Raw genomic sequence first — 18,654 nt, forward strand, 5'->3', positions numbered from 1 at the left:
TCAACAGTACTGTTTGTATGTAATGTATTACAATGCTGTATATTTTTTCTGCAAAAAAATTACAAGTCAGTTCAACAATTTGGGGCAAAATTGCCACTCATTTATTTTAACCAAGCTGTAACCCAGCCACCCATCATGGGCTGGGTTTTTAGCTCCATTTACCGTCATGATGCCTGAAAACTTAACAACCTGGATGTAAATAAGCACAGATGACAGAGAGCTTTTGTAAGCGTGGCAAAGTAGGGCAGCATTTTGATCTAAAACTAGAAATAAAGTATTATGATGGCTGAATCTGGTTGTAGTTGCATACAACCATTAAACCAGAGCAATGCCAAACGAGGACAAGCACTTGGATGTTCACCTACAAGGACAACACTGTGTAAAGCAATTTAACAGCAGGCTCTGGACACCTAGCCATAATTTAAATGTGATCACTGTGTCAACGATTTTTTTTTTCTATTTTTTAATGAGAGACTCAAAGGAAACTATGAAAAGGAGCTTGTATTTGACAAATACATGGTTTAACTGTGCTTGTGTTGGCGTTTCCCTTGGTCTGTCCACCTTTAGAAGACTCCTCCTGAGCTGCCGCCACTTAGGAGATTTCAATTACCTCTTGACCTCAGACTTTTTTTGTTTGTTTGTTTACCTTTGAATAAGTCAGTTAGTGAGGTTTTTTAATTTTCATACAGACAACTGTATGGATATTAAAATTTGGAGTTTCAGGTACTTTTGCTTTTACTTTAATTCAGATGGTATCATAAATAAAAGTAGTATAGAATAAATTAATAGCTTGGAAAAAAGTTTTAGCCACCTTACACAAGCTGTACCAGGCTCTTTTCATGTCTCTGGGAATACTAACTTAGTTTTAATTGTGCATTGCTAAAATATCTGATCATCAATAAATTATGATATTTTGGGACAAATTAGGTTCATACTTTAACAGTTTTACTGCCAAGACTGGGACCCTAATAAACAATGCAATGTCAATATGTACTTTGTTTATGGTGATTTATAATGGGCACAGGCTGGGCACAGGCTTTACAGTTGGGTCATGTAATTGGATCTCCAGAACACAGTAGCTGAATTCCACCAGAGTCTGTATGTCTAATGGCCCACCCACAAAGCGCTCCCCCTGGCTACATGAATCATCCTGCAGAGCTGCAGAGGAGTCCCTCCAAACTTTGTGTGCCATAGAGACGCACTAACAGACGAAATAACAAGTACCTCAAGTGGAGTAAAACATGAAGACATGAAATAAAGGGAAGTAGACGTGGAGTAGACATATCCACACTGAATTTGCTTGTCTCTCCGTGGCCTTAATTGAAGCTGATTAAAGAGTCACCCCCCATGCTGACGCCACTGTCACTCTGAATCTGAGCCAAGTGGGCTCGCCGTGTACACTCACAGGGTGGTCACTCCGCCTTTGTTTTTATACTGGCACCAGAGGAGCCGAGCCCACCCCACCCCCCAAATACAGTGACTGACTCACTGCGTGTCACCATAAAGCCTGGTCTGAGGGACATAGTTATAGCTCACAATGTGGACCTCACTCACTGCCTCGTGGTGTACTCTACATGTGTGTGGGTGTACGAGTGCATGCATGGAAACACTACACATCAGCGTGACAGCGAACTGTGACCTGACTCACTGTCTAATTATTTTCTTCTTCTCTTGTCCAACCTTTCCTTTCTTCTCTCCTCCTGTCCCTCTATTTTCCTCTTTCTGTTTACAGATAACCCAAGACTGCAGCAATGACGTCAGAGCGGCTGACCAATCGCACGAAGACACCTACAAAGCACAACATTCAAAAATGACTTCACTGAAGAACAAAAGACGGGACCCGCTAAAATCCCTCCAAATCCCTACAGCGAAAGTCTTGAAAGCCTCTTACCACTCCTGGTTCCCTCCCTGATATTTTACCTCCAGCTTTTTTCTACAAAACACGATAAAAGAAGAAAAAAAATGTACAGACTCATAATTGTGAGATGGTTGAAACGCTGGATTAATACACTGAAAGGACTATTTTCTCTTTGGTGGGAGGATCGTTGATGCATGCTTCTGTAAATAGATCATAATAACACCCTATTCTTATTCCTTATCGGGGAAACATACCAAGTTGCTCTCACCTACTCCATCAACCTTCACCACACTGTATAAATGACTCATGGTTTAATATTTCCCATATGAAGTCAGTAATATTCTTACCTCCTCAGAGACCTTGTAATTATCATTTCCAATATCATTTCTCTCTATTTGGAGTGAATTGGACTGTAAAAATTGTGCTTCCTATTCTTCTTATTCTCGTTACCTTACAGCCTAGTCTTCCTCTTAAATATCCACATTAGTATATGTAAATAGAGATGAATGAAGTCAACAGCATGGAGCAGACTATAGTCTATATTTACCACTCCCCTCGTAGATCACAAACCTCAGTGCGTGGATATTTTAGACCAACTTTTGAAAAGTTTTAAGGAACTTGTTTTCTGATAGGTACAGACGTTTAGTCCCAGGTTTTTGACACTTTTCCTGTGAATAAGATAGTCCTTCGCTACAGGTAATTTTATCATTTGACATTCTTACAAGGGTTAAGAGGCAGTAGCTACTTTGGCATCTTAAAACAGCTCAACCAGGAAATAAACCATCAAACTGAAGAGAAAACGCAAAAAGCTCACCCAAGCTTGGAGCAAAAACTCAATATTAGATTTTGTATTGTTATTTTATATATTCTCCCAATACCTACATTTTTATTCCCACCAGTTGCAATAAGTGTCCTCTCTCCCCCCCCGTGAGTGGGGCTGTAACTGCTGTAGCTAAGCTACTGTCGACATGAGAGGGCCTCTTCGTCGTTGCATGGTCTGAGATGGTGCTCCGATCCCGAGCCAGTGACACCCCATTGATAGCTGTGTAGACATGTGGACTCTGGCCTCTGTCTTTCTATGGACTATGAATAAAACCAAATGAACTGAGAGATACCATGCAAAGGAAATGAACAGATGACCTCAAAGGTTACACCATCTCTGGTGCAGACAGAAACCTTTGCATGGATAACAGCGCCTCATCCTCTACCACCGTGCATCCTCTACCTCTTGGCCTGTGCCGTGCATCGTGCAAATCTGACTCTATCAGCGACCACCCATCCCTCCGTTCTCTACTCACAGTCCACTCCTGTGCTGCATGTCTGCAGAGCCCAATGAGGAAAGAGTTGCTCTGTGTTGAATGCCTCCGAAGGACACACAAAAGGGAAAAACAAATGCTTGTACACTGACACACTCATAGAAGTGCATGCATACAGGTGCACAGTCATACACAGCGCCACTCAGATATGTTGCTGTATATATGTACACTATATCCACTATGTATAGTTTCAGATGCTGTACTCTGCATGTTGACTTGTAGATGAAAGGTGACCAATATTCATATCAGAGGTTTTACAGGTTGACTCTCAAATCATTACAAGGTTTTGTTTAGCTTTACATCACGTTACTTTCCTTTCAGAAAATGATGAGAACATGATAGAAATTGCCTTTTCGCTATTAGTATTTTATTTAAAAGTCCTCACTGGCCAAACAGACACCCTGATAGGTTTCAGACTCTTTAAAGGGGCACCTACAGTAACCTCGTCTTGGATGTCAGACAGAACCTGGCCACAGTGAGCACGGGTAGCAGAAGAGAGGAGGGGAAGGCAAACTGGGGCGCTCCAATTAAGTGGCAGCACACAAAGTGGCACGGGGCATCCTGCCAGCAACTGTCTATTCATCCTATGTCAAAGGGATTTGCACATCCCAATGAGTCTACCCGCTGCCAGAGAAGTCCAGAGCAGAGAAAGGAAGGAAGGCTCAGAGGAAGACAATGAAAAGGAGCTTGAATTTGACAAATAAATGTATGGTTTTACTGCGCTCATGTTGAAATTTCCCCTGGTCTGTCCACCTTCAGAAGACTCTTTCTGAGCTGCAGCCACCTTGGAGAGTTCAATAACCCCTTGACCCAAGACTGTTACTCCATCATGCAGCTCTCTGGGCTGTCACAACCTCACGTCCTGTCTGAGGTTAACTCTGTGATAATGAGCTCAGCCCTCGGCTCAACCAGATGTTCAGCCTCTTGGTTGAACACTTGTTACTCTTTTTCCTGGTCATTCTTTACTGCCTGAACACCACAGATGGTCTTTTTCAAACAAAGCTTGAAATCCATCAAGTCCGTGCAGCTTTTGTTTTGCAGCTAAAAACATTAAAGCAGAACACAGGAACTGTCAACTCCTGAAATTGCATACATCCCTGTGAAGCCAACACATATAACTCACATGTGGTACACTCATGTGAATCACATTAAAATCATTTTCTCTTTTTTTCTTTCTTTCTTTCTTTCTTTCTTTCTTTCTTTCTTTCTTTCTTTCTTTCATACCTAAAATTAAGTAAAAAAATTAGACAATATCAGGACGAGGAGGGACAGGAAGAAGCAACGATTACCATGTCCTGTCCCAGTTTATATAGCCCCATACAGACATATTCAATATTATCTTTGTGTATCACAAAATAATTCACTTTATGAAGCAAAAGACACAAGTAATTTGAATTATCAACAAATTTTGTGTCATGGGCAATTTAAAAGGCAAACAATTCATGTAATAAATCTAATGACCTAGAAGTGATTACTTCAAGATTTTACAAACAGGAAGGATGAAGATGTCACTCAAACGAGAGCTCACATGTGGTAGGAAACAAGGCATTGAGTGAACGCTGATCTTCTCCGAGCCGCGAGGCTTCCACTTTCACAGAAGTCAAACAAAGCTCTGTTTCTGTGCAGCTGCACACACTGTCTGACAGGTTGATATGTTGTTCTGTACTTTTCAAAGCAAGGGGAGAGATGTTTTTCCGCCCAGCAGTCTGCGCTTTAATCTGGCACTGACCCTGAGCAGGGTCAGCACTCGCACATAAACATTCAAAGATGCAAATGTTCATAGAGAGAAGGTGCGAACGTGCACACAGACACACAGAGCCACATCCTCTCTGTGTCTCTTTCTCTTTCTCTCTTGCTCCCTCCCACACCGTGCTAATCTAAACAGCGAGGCTGTATGTAAACAGATCGTCGACATAATGGGATTGTTCAGTGTGCAAACAATGAGCTGTTAGCGTAATCACAGGTCAAAGATATATTACCCAGAGGGCCACGCTGTAGGTATATTAACATGATGGATATGTGGATGGAGGAGGGGGGCAGGGATAGGGAGGATATAGAGCGCTACTGATTCAGATTTACCCCCTATTGGGCCCTGTCCGCTGCCTTTCTCTACCCTACCTCCCTGGTATGGGCCCCGCTTTAGCAGCTTTCCTTATTCTCTTCTTGGTCCCTCCCTTTATTCACCCTTCTCTTTTTCACTCAAGTTTCCTTCTTTTCTTTACCATTTCTCTGCTCTATTACTTTTATTCCCCTCATCCATTTTCCTCTTGTTTTTTTGTTTTTATCAGATCTTTTGATCTAAGGTCAGTTTGGGCACAGAACGAAGCAGCTCAGACTAAGCAAAGTGTCATACCGACCCGTTATGACAAGACATAAAGACAGCATGCTGTAGCTACCATAGACTGTAAAAAAAATGGACGTCATCTTGCTGAAATGAGGTCGCCACAAAAACTGCTCCCCCTGGTGACAAGCTGCAGTATAGGTAAAAAAAAAATCTGGCTCTCCAGTCATTCCAGATGGGCTGTGATCAAACTTTAAAAGATTAATACACCTCCTAGAAATGTTTCTCATGTCTGATTGTTGTGGTAGTTTGAAGATATCATTTGGGTGCCTTGTATTCAAGTTCTCTTTTTTCTGAGAAGTTTTGTTTTCAGTTGTTATACAAGGTTAAAAACAAGGTTGTACGTCAGGTTTAATGATGACTGACAGCTGCTGTTCTTGTGTATTTTTTTCCGGGATTGTAAAATATGTCAGGAGGTAGAGTCAAGAAGCGATTAGTAGCAATTATTTTTGTCACCCAGCCCCACTCCCAGAATCCCTCACAGTCTCTACTGCATAGACTCTGGCTGCACCTATGACGGGGTTATTTTGGCTTCAAAACCGTACAATGGTAAATGCCAGAGCCACGCTGTCCACTCTATATACAGCCTATGATAGCTACAGGCAAAAAAGTACTCATTTATATTTCTGTGACTAAAGAGATAAGAAAAAATTAACACACTGACACCATTTATCTCATAGATGTGTGTTTCAGTAAGTAGCAGCAAACAACCCTGTATCTTACTCCATTACACATCCAGCTTTTTAACTTATCTCTGCTTTATTTGATTACCATCTAGTCCATTCTTTCAACTGGTTAATAAGTCCATGTCCTCCTGGCTAAACACTCCATTAGTGTCATCACTGGCTGGCTTGTGTGTGGCTCTGTGTGTACTGCATACGTCTGTGGCCCACTGAAGCAGATACACAGTGGGGGGGGGCAGAGTGATAGAGTAAACACAGAGGCAGAACACCAGGGAGACAAACAGCCTGTGTGACAGACAGGAGGTACAAAGGTGGCCGGTCTGATAATGACGTTAATTCTCGACATCTTTTCCTCGAGGACGGTTGATTTAGGATGCTGTTTGAGGCTCCTGTACAAACAACCCTACAAAGATACACTCACAGTCCTTTTCATGGTCTGTTTCTGAGAGTTGATAATTGTAACATAGGCGCGTACACTCAATAGGCTCCAACCAGCGCCCCAGGAAAAAAAATCTGACTTTTCCATGAAACTGTCTTAATAAATATTTTAAGGGAGAAGTTAACTACAACTCCCTGTGTGCATTTTTGTTAAAGAGCTGGGCCAAAAGAAATCTGCAAAGTGCAAAGCTGAAAGCTCAGACGTTAAAATGCACTGACAGCTCAGAATACGATCTACATCTGAAACATTTTTATTTTTGGTGGTGGATCAATTTTGGATGACTACACCATAATCTTATTGCTCTATTTTTTATGGTTACTATTGCTGTAATCAGCACCTCCACCTGAAGGACTAAACATTGCATTACGAATCAAACATGAGTTATATCAAAGTCTGGTAAAATTCATGCATGCGTATTAGGGGTGCACCAATCACAATTTTCTGGCCTATCACAATCCTTAAAAAACCTGACCTGCCGATACCGATTTGGGCCGATACCAATTTTTACTTTTTTTTTTTTTTTTATCTGACAGCATATGCCTTCAATGTTCTGAACTTATTTTATTGAAAATCATTGAACAACACCTTTGAAACAATAAAATCTTTACGTTTTAACTGAAACAACCAATAAAGTGTCCTGAGTTTTAGGTCTCAGAGCAAAAAGCAACTATGGCTGTCAGACCTTCCTGGAGGTATATAAGCTCAGTTTCCCCCAAAATTAGGGAAATCGGCACTGATCAATTCATTGGTGCATGTCTAATGCATATTCTCAGTACATCTGATGAAACTTTAAAAATGAAAAAAAAAAAAAAAAAGCGAAAAAATATTGAGTTAAAAACAAGAATACCAGCAGCCATGCCTTTTTCCACACATGTACTGTATGTTTTCTCCCCTCTCTCATGCTCATGGCAGCTCATGGCAGCACAAGGACACAAACACGGTTTCTGTGTCTGCTGGGGTGGCATGATTAACAATGATCTCAAGCCAGACATGGTCGGGGTGGTGGGAGCAGGGTCAAAGGTGAAGGGATTACAGTGAGGCAACCATGTCAACCGCTCCGCTCTAATCCTGACCCGCGACTGTTTCAAAACGAGCACCGTCACATTACTCACTGAATTACTGACTTGTTCGGTTAATTTGACTGACAAAGATCTTGTGAAAGGCATAAATGTAGCACACAGAGTACAGCAGCATGGAGGTACAGTGAGTGAGGCCTGTTCTAACAGGCAGACAGCAGCAAAGACACAGCAGACCTCCTTATGTCACAAAGCTAATGACAGAGCTGAATAATGGACCCCTTAAAGCCTTTACTCCCGCCTCATTCTGCCCCGTGCATAAGCCTGAGCTCTGTTAGCCTTCCAGCCCCTCACTGAGATGAGATGGGCTCCTGAGAAGATTTGAGGGTCGGGCTGAATCGGATTAACCAATATGCCTCAATTTGAGTAAATGCACCGAGCCGACCTCGGTGTAATACCATTGATAAATGCTGTAAACCAAATCTTGAGCTCCTGATTAGGTAATGGATGAAAACACATCCTTAAAGCAACAATTAGCAGTGGGGACATTGCCAAATTCTGGAAAGTAGGTGTTGTTTTTCAATGCAACAAAACACAAACAGGCCTGGTTCGTCATAAGCAGCAGGGACTTGGGACAAAAACCCAAGTTGCCTCTACGGAAATAAATAAACAGTGAAGTAATAAATCGCCAGAAGCTGTGGACAGGTGGCATTTCAGCCTGCGCCGTTTAGCTGTGCAGTCTGCTTTCTGACAGCTTGATTTAGTCTCTTGCACCTGAGCCAGAAGAGAGAGAAAATTAACTGCAGGAAAAACAGCTTAACTGGATTCCAATTTGCCTGCTTTGAAACACAATTGATGAAGCTAATGGATAGGAAAAACACAGGCCTGACTGTTCTTGGAGCTTATTGTGATCATGCAAAAATTGTCACCCAGGGTCAGGTGCAAGCAGGGAGTTGTTTTAGTGTACCCTTCCTCTGCCATCTGAGCCTGGTGTTGTTTTGCCGGGACATTGTCTTTGGGGTGCAGAATAGAGATTAAAGAGGCTCAAGGGGAGATGCTCGGATGCATGCTGTTCTTCCTGCTGGGAACAGGGTGTAATCCTTCAGGTTTTTTTAAGAAGTGAAAAGTTTGGAGAGTCCAGAAAGTTACGCATACATCCCTTCTGGGCCTCCTACAGAGCAGCGAGTGTGACACAGCAGGGGATAACCATATGCTATCAAAGCGTTCTTCAAAGCTGCCGTCTTTGGTCCACAAAATTATACAGTATCATCACATATACCTGACAAAACAGAGGAAACATAATTATGCAGCTTGACGTTGGAAGAAGAAAAACAATGGATACCTTAGAAACGGGTTTTATGAAATGTGCTGCCTTTGAACTTTGAAGGGACACTTTTGATTTATCCTCTTGTTTAAACTTGATACAAACAGTAGCCACGTCCCCACAGTGAGGGTCAGCTCCCCTTATTGTATTTACATGCTTTTAAAATACTGCTGCTACCGGACAATTAAAAATTTATGATTCCTATCACAATGAGCCCCTGCTCTGCTACCAGAGGTTAATTTGTGCTCACCCCTCATTTCAATTGTACTGCAGTAAATGTCCACATTATTTCCCACATGGGCCAAGGCGAGGGCTTTGATGATCCAAAGGTAGCCCTTGGTTGGCTCTGATATTGTCAGAGGGGTCGTAAGCTACAATAACAGCTTCTGGGGTCTTATTGCTATGGCGATCAGCCCCCTGCCACTTGGCCTTCATGACCCCAGTCAGAGATAAGCTTTATGGGAAAGAACATTAACATGCTCCTGCAGTCACCTCCCTCTTTTATCAAAGGCAGTTCTGTGAAATAAGTGTTTATAGACCCCCGGTGAGGACACAGGGCAGCTGATTGCCTTTATTAGAGGTTGAGTGTAATTGAGCTGGAGGTGGACACAGGACTTGTAGTAGTGGGCAAGAACTGGTGGTGTACTGATGTTATTCTCACTAAATGAGCAATATCTTTAATGACTGCAACGCCCCTCGAGTAGGTTACTGCCCCCTGGATTACAAATACTGCCTGCAGTCTGAATACATCCATGTCTTCCAAGCTTTCCAAGGTTGTGATGATTATTTAAGACGTCAGGAAGTTGTGAAAAATGCTCCTCTCAGAGAGTGATGTCTTCCAAAATGCATCTTTTGTCAAGCCAGCAGTCAGAACTTGGACGTATTTTGATTCACAGTATGACAAAAGGAGGCAAATCCTCCCATTTAAGAAGCTGGGATCAGCAAACTATGATTTTTGGCTTGAAAAGTCACCAAATTGATTCATCAGTGAATGATAAATAAGTATTCCATGCAATACATTTACTTCTTTACTGAGTTTGTTGTTGCTGCTTTGTGAACCCACACCACCCTGATGATCTTAGAGGAGTCAAATGTGCGTCATTATTTGCATCTCCTGTGTTCTTGAAGTAACAGAGTCTCACTTTAGCGTCCCACTCTTTTTTATGTTCTTGCACATGTGTTACACCAACATGGACATTTCTCTGTGGCAGTGAACAACATGGTGATAAAAGAAAAGAATAAATACTGAGGTGTCAGCGGCGTATGCCTGCTCACAGCCTGATCACTGCTGAAAGATCCTCTCAGTATGTCTGTAATGATGGATGGTGATAGCCCCGTGTCTTTGTACACATCAGGGGGCCTCGTGTTGTCACCGGACAGATAGTGGAGAGGGAGAAAGAGAAAGATGTAGCCGCAGCTTAATGTCCTTCTCTGGTGCTGTGCATGCTCTTTCCTATTTGCTTTTCCCTTCACGGCACGGTTAACATCGTAAATTAACCTTTCTTAGCCCCCTGTGCTCAGAGACTGCTGCGCAATACAGACAAAGAGGGGAAATAGATCTATGTTATGCAATGCAGCAGCCCTGGTCAGAGATGTAGCTTGTTACAGAACTGAGCGCTCCTTTTTTTCAGTGTACGGGAATAAAACAACACACTTTGTTCAGTCAAGCAAACATTCTATTTTGTGTGCATGTCCTGTGTACTCTGCAAATCGGTATGAGGCTGCTTTTTGTTCTCCATCTTAGAAATGTAAATGAACCACATGAAAGAAATCCCACTGTAGGTCCTCCTCTTCTTAGTTTGAGTCTGTAAATATGATGTAAATACCAAACAGCTATGCATGCTAATATACAAGCAATTTGTTCAGGTACTTTTGTAATCCAGACTTCTCATATGGCATGTAACGAAGAAAAAAAGAAAAAAATCAAACATGGAAAAATGTAATAAATTGTGAACACAGATATGCTTTGTAAACAACTTCAAAACTGGAGAATATATGTCTTTGCTGTTAATGTTTTCTTACTGATAACTAATGCATTGGCCTGTCATTTACTACAGTGCTCTGCTCATGTTACCTGTTATCTTTTTTATGGTTTTTAAGGTAGGGCTGAGGCAAAAAGGGACCATAAATCTCTGCTTCATTGCCGGGGAGGGGAAAAGAAAGATGAGGGGGAAAATGGCGGTCCAACCAAACTCATTGTATTTTTTTGTCTCATTTTTACTGCACGAAAACATGCATAAGCTTAATAATGAATTGCGGAACATATCTTTAGTGTCTAACACAGCCAATAAAATGCCATGGCAAACGGTTGCTTAAAAGCAGTGGAAAAACAGGGCTGCCATTTGAGTGATCACTCCAAAAAGACAAATCACCAGCTTTGAAGTGTGCGGTTATTCTGAGAAGACAGACTGTGTTTCTGGCAAATCAACACAACACCATTAAATAATCTGCGAAGCTGGTACGACTCATTCCAAATTCTCCAAATCAAGATTGCAAGGGGGAGAGATTTTGAAAACTGTCAGTTTTTTTCTAACACTGTATCTGGTAACAAATGATGATTGTCTATATGCCAAATTTGCCTCTGCCCTAGCAACTCTGACGTGAAATTTGAAGAGGAGAGCAACGGGAGGAAGTAGGAGGAAAACTTTTTGGTTTCTAAGAGTGTTTATTTTCAACCATGCTAGAACCATGTTCAATCCCAAGGCGCTCATGGTAGATGGAAGTGTCTAATTTTTAACCTGTGCTAAAGATATTTTAAATTTAATAAATAATTATTGTAACAAGAAAGGTTGTTCTGGTTTCTGTACTTTGTTCTCTTGTCCTTTGTGATTGTCCTGCACACAGTGAAGGAACATTTGGGATCTTCTTTGTTTTTGGTAAGTGCTGTCTTCAACTTTCGTAAACGGTATGGGGGGTGGTTCACACACTAATAAAAACATAATTTAATGATTTGTAACTTATTTAAACCCCAGAATTTTATTGAAAACAGTGTGAAAACAACATATCGTTTTAAAATTAAAAAAATATTGGTGCCAGCACCATGTCTCAAAGAAGTTGCATCAGTTGTTGTGTTGCTTCACCTCTTTTTAAAACAGTCTTTAAAAGTTTGGGACCAGTTTGCTCAAGATTTAAGGCTCTCTTTTGTTTAGTTTGATAAATTGTCATACTGATGCTCCAAATGTTTTTAAAAGGAGTGCAGATGGTTTTGTATGTAGGCCAGTTTGGCACCATGTATTCCCCTTTGAACTGTTCAGTTCTAATTTTTATTATTTGCATTCAGTGACAACTCTGGTCATGTCTGTTGTCAATGCAGTGCTGCCTGATAGGGCTGCGCGATTATCGCAATCGCAATCGCAATCGCAATCGCAATCGCAATGTCAGCACATGCAATTACGTAATCGCAAAAGAGGTTATCGCAATCGCAATCGCAATGTCAGCACATGCAATTCAGATTTTTCTCTATGATAATCAAGCAAGTCTGTAGACTCATCATGACACAACTTTTTTTATTAAATCGCAAGCACAATCGCAATTGCAATATTGTCCACCTAATCGCAAATCGCACCTTTTCCCCAAATCGTGCAGCACTACTGCCTGAGGGCCCCAAACCATCCAGTACTGTTTTTAGGCCTTTTCTCCTTCTTACAGATGTTTCCCTGAATAGTTTGAATCTTTAATGACATAATGTAATGTAGCTCCTGCAGGGAAGTCCCCATGTTCTTCAAGGTGTTACCCTGAGGTATATTATTTTGAAATTGTTGATTTTTTTTTTTTTTTGACTTTTGAGAGATTATGCCTCACTTTTTATTTGCAGTCATGTTACTAAGCTGTAACTAGGGATGGGTACCGAATTAATAATATTAACAATACATTTTACTTCAAGGCGCCTTTCAAGACACCCAAGGACGACGTACAAAACATAGTTTAAAAGCATTTCAACAAAAGTTTAAACAAGAAAATGGATAAAAGTTTAAAAAGAAAAGTGATTTAAACGATAAGATGGATGGGGGACAGTCAGTTTGAGTAGGCCAGGCGGACTGGATGGGTTTTGAGGAGGGATTTGAAAATAGTCAATGAGTCAACAGCACGGATGTCCGGTGGGAGGGAGTTCCACAGACAAAGAGCAGAGCGACTCAGGTATCTGGATCCCATGGTGGACAAGTGGGCTGGGGGAATGTTGAGGCTGAGGGAGGATGAAGATCTGAGAGTGTGGCTGGGTTTGTTGATGAGGAGGAGATCACTGAGGTACGGCGGGGCGAGGTTATGGAGGGCTTTGAAGGTGAGGAACAGGATTTTATAACAGAGTTGTCAGCAACAGAGGGAAGGACTAAGCAAGCAAGTTAAGTAATTTTATAGGTACAGACTGAATCCTGCCAGAAGTACCAGGTACCAATTCATGTAAAATCAGGTACCATGTTTAGGTGCCTAAATGCATCCCTGTGACTGTAAGGGGGCGGGAGAGTAGGTGATTTTCCATGCTGGATATGAACACAGAGTTGCAAGGTTATATATTGAAGAATAAATATGTCAAACTAAAACAAATTATATTTAATTAAAAAAAAAAGAAGATATTTTTACCATATAAACACAAAAAACTACCAAAAATTGGTACTGTTGTGCACCGATACCAATTGCGAGGTACCGGGCATTGATACTGAATTGTTTCAAATGTGAAAGGTAACCTTCCCACGATGCAAATATTTAGAAATAAGAGGTGAAGTCCAGCCTTTTCAGTGTTTTGCTGTCTAGTTCCCGACTTATCTAAAAATTTGAAATTACACAGTTTAAAGGTAAGAAATTGAGACTTAACAGTTTCAAGACTTGATTTGTCATTTTTGTGCTTCTATCAATAACTAATAGGCTTTAAATGATTTTTTTTTAATATGATTAACATATTATTTTTTTAAATTAACCTCTTAAACGCTGGAGGCACTTTGTCTGCCTCCAAAGAAATGACCTTTGACCCCTTGCCCAAGTTGTACGAGACTGAGATGATGCGATTAAGACTTACTTTGTTTTATCTGAGTGACACTTTTTAAGAACAAAGCATCCTCATAAAACCAGAGCTCATGTGGTAGTGATGGTGAATTTTGTGATATTTGTTGGAGCATCTTTGCTGTTTGTCCATGAGCTCACTCCTTGCCTGGAACCAAAGGCTGGGATAACAATTTTCTGAAGGTTATCAGACCTGGTTTTCAATTAATTAAAAGCCACTCACAGTCTCACAGAGGCAGGCAAGACGTGGCTGTTTGTGTTTTGTGCGTTCCAACAAATTGTTTACAAGAGGACACATTCAATTAGTTATTTCATTATGGCCCAAGGTGTAATCAATTGACAATGCCGATAACAAAGCCACATCAATTTGTGGGGCAACTCCAGCACATTTCTCTAAATGATTGAGGAGCACTTCTATTTTCGGCCCTCGAGAAATCTAGTCTACTTTGGCACTGAAGTAGAAACCCATTTAGTGACACATTATCATCGGTTAGAAGGAGGAAATTTCTGTCTCTCCCCGTCTGTTCAAAAGTTTCTGTCAATTATGATCGTGGTCAGACATCTTTCCACATGTTGCGTGTGTCTTGAGGGGAAGACTGATGTGTCCTTTTTCTACTCCCCCCTCCTCTCCTCTTGAGTGATATATGGCAAAGAAAGAAAGAAGCGCTTGCTCTTTCTCTGTCACTGCTCTCCCCCCTCCTGTAGCGTAGATAAACAATGCGAGTGACAGTCTCTCATCACTCAAGAGGCTGAATCTCTAGCCCTGACCCGATAACATCAAGTGTGTGTGTCACCTGTCAAGTGGCTTCTGTCACACTTCAGTGGGAACTCAAAAACAAGACTCTGACTGTGTGTGTGTGTGTGTGTGTGTGTGTGTGTGTGTGTGTGTGTGTGTGTGTGTGTGTGTGTGTGTGTGTGTGTGTGTGTGTGTGTGTGTGTGTGTGTAACGTTGAATGGGGGATGGGGTTGTGGGTTTAAGAGGGCCTGTTGGCATGCAAGCACCGGCCTCTCAAGGCATGAGTGGAGTTGAGAGTGGCAAAGGGGGGGTAGTGCTTATGAAAGTATACTAGGAAACTGAGAAAGACGGAGGGGGAGCAGGCGTAACGACCCAAATGAGAAGGACTTGTGCAGACACTGTGAAACTATCTCATTTTGTAGGCTCCGCTAGTCTCATTCTCATGTTCAGAACGGCCAGGGTGATCTGGGAACGCAATTATTTTCACCTATAAAAGGCAACATATGCCAAGATCATAAAAGTTCTTATTGGACAGTAATTTATTAAAGCAAGTCATGGAAATGGAGAGAGGTAGGGCACCAGCTATAATGTGAATGTGTCGTTCTGCTTCTCATTAAGAGGCTGAGTGTCAGTGAAATTCAATACCCCAGGTACCCGACACTGGAGGGGTAGATGGGCTCAACATAAGATGTGCTCTCTTTATAAGATCCTGGGGAAATGGGGACATTAACCGTGGCCACAACATGTCCAGGGTTAATCCTTCAATCATTCTCTATGTCAGACAGCATCTGCTGCTTTCAGACTGAAGTATCATAATTGATCCTTCAGAGGTAAAAATTGTGTGAAATCATCTCTGTTCCTGACAACGCATTGCTGTTCAAAGGTTTGTATCTTCTGTCGAGCTTTGAGGCAAACAATACAACCTCTCAGCAACACATGGCTGCCACTAAGCAGGACTGGCATCCTCTTAAATGAAGGCATGATCTAAGACTGTGTGTTTGTTCGCATATTGTTAATGTTTAAATCATTGTTGAGCTCTGAATGAGCAGTAATAAACCATCATTGTGATCCTAACAATACTGAATAATGTGGATTAGCCAGTGGGGAGCAGATTGTATGGAGGAACTTATCAGCATCTTCTCATTATCTAATACACAAAGTGCGGGGCGAGATGATTACGTCTGCTGCACATTTTACACAGAACAATAAGAGCGCGTGTTCCTCTGTTCATTTGTTGCACAAACTGAACGTGGCGGATATATGCTATTGTCTGGGCTTATTGTAATGGTAAAATACAGTTTTTGTTAATGTAAATGATTGTAAATGACTCTTCTTTCACACAGCGGTGAGGGTTTTTGTATTCTTTACTGAAATAAATACCATCACAAATGAGGCAGGACGAAACAAAAGCAGAACAGAGAGAAACGGGCAACTGAGAGGGAGGGAGGGGGGCGTTGGTCTATTGTGTTACGCTTGGCAATGTGATTGCATGTTTGTTGTCGTCCTTTACACTGACAACCACGGTCTGACAAAAAGCAACTGTCAAAGCAAAACACTCACACGCACACTACCTCACATACCAGGCTTCAAAAGCCACAAAGAAAACTTCAACGCAACGTCTATTTACCCCAACAGAAAATGCTGCGTGCACATCTGCATAAGTGTCAAAGTTTTATTTTTAACTTACAAAAGGTTCAACTTAGGATTCATTTCAACTTTTTTCAGTAGAAAACACTAAAAAGTTGTAAGAAATGTTTTATTTAAGTTATAAGATAATTTTCAGATTTCTTACTGGTACACCACACTAGTTAGCAGTGGCCCCTGAAGATCCTCAGTTTGGAACCTGGATGTTAGGAAGTCAACTCCTAACACTAAAGGTGACCAAGCTTTTTCCATCAGGGGCCCTCGACTTTCAAATGATCAACCCAGGGAGAAAAGGTGGGCTTATTCAGCTGCAACTTTGAATCACTTCTTTAAACTTTGACATGCTTAAATGGGATATCATCTTATGTCTTGACTGGGGTTGGGTTCCTTTTACATTTGAAACGATATGGAACCAATTCCCAGTACCTGATAATAGGTATCAGTACTCAATGGTACCAATTGTTGGTACTTTGTGTGTTTCTGTGGTAATAAATATCAATTTGTGTAATATTATAATCTAAACTCTTTCAATTAAACATATTTATTCTTCACCATATAACTTTGCAACTCTATGTTCACGTCCAGCATGGAAAATCACCTTCTCTTCCTCTCCCTCACAGTCACAGAGATGCATTTAGGTGCCTAAGCATGGTACCTTTTGATTTTATGTGAATCAGTACCAGGTACTTTTGACAGAATTCGGTCGGCTACCTATGGAAGTACCTAATTCAGTACCGATCCCTAGTCTTGACTGTTTTTTAGCTCTTAATTTATGAAGTCTTTTTACATTCAATCATCACTGCTTCAATCTCTTTACAGTTCCACTAACCTTTCCCTCACGTTAACACCTTGCTGAATACATATACATATTCCTCAACCTGTTTATGTACTTATGGCTCTTCTGTCTTTCATATTTTGCCTGGAAATAATTCATTTTTTGTCTCACCTTACTCTTTTGCTTCCTATCTTCTTAAGCTTTCAAAAACTCTTGGTCCTCCTGGTTCTGTGCTTGAGTTGCCAGGATCCTGTGTTGTTGGGTCAGTGTGTCTCCTTGGTTTTTCTTCATGTTGTTGTTGTTTCTGTTTGAGAAATTAGGTTTGTGTTTGAGTTAATTGTATCTGATGTTCTTGCTTTGTTCTCATGTATATTTTGCATCTCTGTCTAATTAAAATTTTGTAGTTTGTTGTATATAAACATTTTTTTCTATTTCACTTTGTATTTCAGAAGATGTAGTTTCTGTGCAGCTAAGAGCAAGCTAAGCCCTTAAGTATTATTCTTTCTTGTCTTTCCAGTTCTAACTGAAATCACTTAAGTTAACTCAAAAAGCAGAAACCCCATCTGGTTCATAAATTGTAAGTTTTGTTTCATTCATTTATTTGTTTCTCTACTGCAAACTAAATCAATCTAGTGTGAGCCTAAGTCTCCATCCAGCCGCTAGGCCGTCAAACTGAAGATGTATTTCTCTTTTTAATTCAGGGGCACTTCGACCCTTGGAAAATCTAGTGAGAAATTTCTTCCAGTTTATTGGTGCTGGTGATAGCTGCCACTGCTGCTACCTTGTTTTTTTACTCAACAGACTGAAGAGAACTGAAGAGTTTTCAGATATTAATTCGTGATGTATTCCTTCTTGAGGGCTTTCTCCTCTCAGAATGCTTGTGTCGTGTAATTTCTACATTGCAGAGTTGTTATTCACCTCTGAATTAGTCAAATACACTCAATTCACTGTTTCGTCACCTTTCTATAACTGCTCTCATTCTTCTCGCCTGTGTTACCACAATAACCAATCGTCAAACACTCTCTTTTAAGGGCTGTTAACTTGACATTTAAAGAAATTTTAAGTATTCGGTGAATAATTTTCTTTGCCTTGGTAATTCTATGAGTCATTTCCCAAACCTTATGTTGACATTATTTAATGGAAATTTTTCATCACCCTACCTTTCTGTTACTTCATTTTGGAAGATCTGACATAAAAAGGACGATGATTCACTTAGTTACAAATGTAAAAGATTAGAGAAAAGATAGAAGTGTGACTGGTTTCTTACCTATGTTTATCTTTTATCTTTTATTTGCATACACTATGTGATTAATGAATTTAGTGTCAGGCCAGGTCATAGCTTTAAAGCAGCACACACTGGGCTGCCATCTGAGTTATCACACTGGAAAGAGGACTCATCAGCATTTAAATAGTTTTATTTATTTGTTTAAAATAAACTAAGCTTGTACAACTTTGTTTTTTTAAATCCACAAATAAAGTTTGTGTTGGCTAAAATCATGTGCCTGCCATTGATCCAAACAGCAACTT

General features: G+C 40.8%; 1 protein-coding gene across 1 annotated transcript in view; it reads left to right on the forward strand.

The window, feature by feature from the left end:
• Window positions 1-11,752, forward strand: part of mafa (MAF bZIP transcription factor a) — a 100,830-nt gene extending 89,078 nt beyond the window's left edge. Inside the window, exon 3 of the mRNA XM_074666175.1 lies at window positions 1,733-11,752. The gene's annotated coding sequence lies outside the window, so the exon portion shown is untranslated. The remainder of the gene's footprint in view (window positions 1-1,732) is intronic.
• The last annotated feature ends 6,902 nt before the right edge of the window (window positions 11,753-18,654 follow it).

This window comes from Halichoeres trimaculatus, unplaced genomic scaffold (genome assembly GCF_033239565.1).
Source record: "Halichoeres trimaculatus isolate MK-OKI-2021-1 unplaced genomic scaffold, fHalTri1.1 fHalTri1_scaffold_3, whole genome shotgun sequence".
Classification (NCBI taxonomy): domain Eukaryota; kingdom Metazoa; phylum Chordata; class Actinopteri; order Labriformes; family Labridae; genus Halichoeres; species Halichoeres trimaculatus.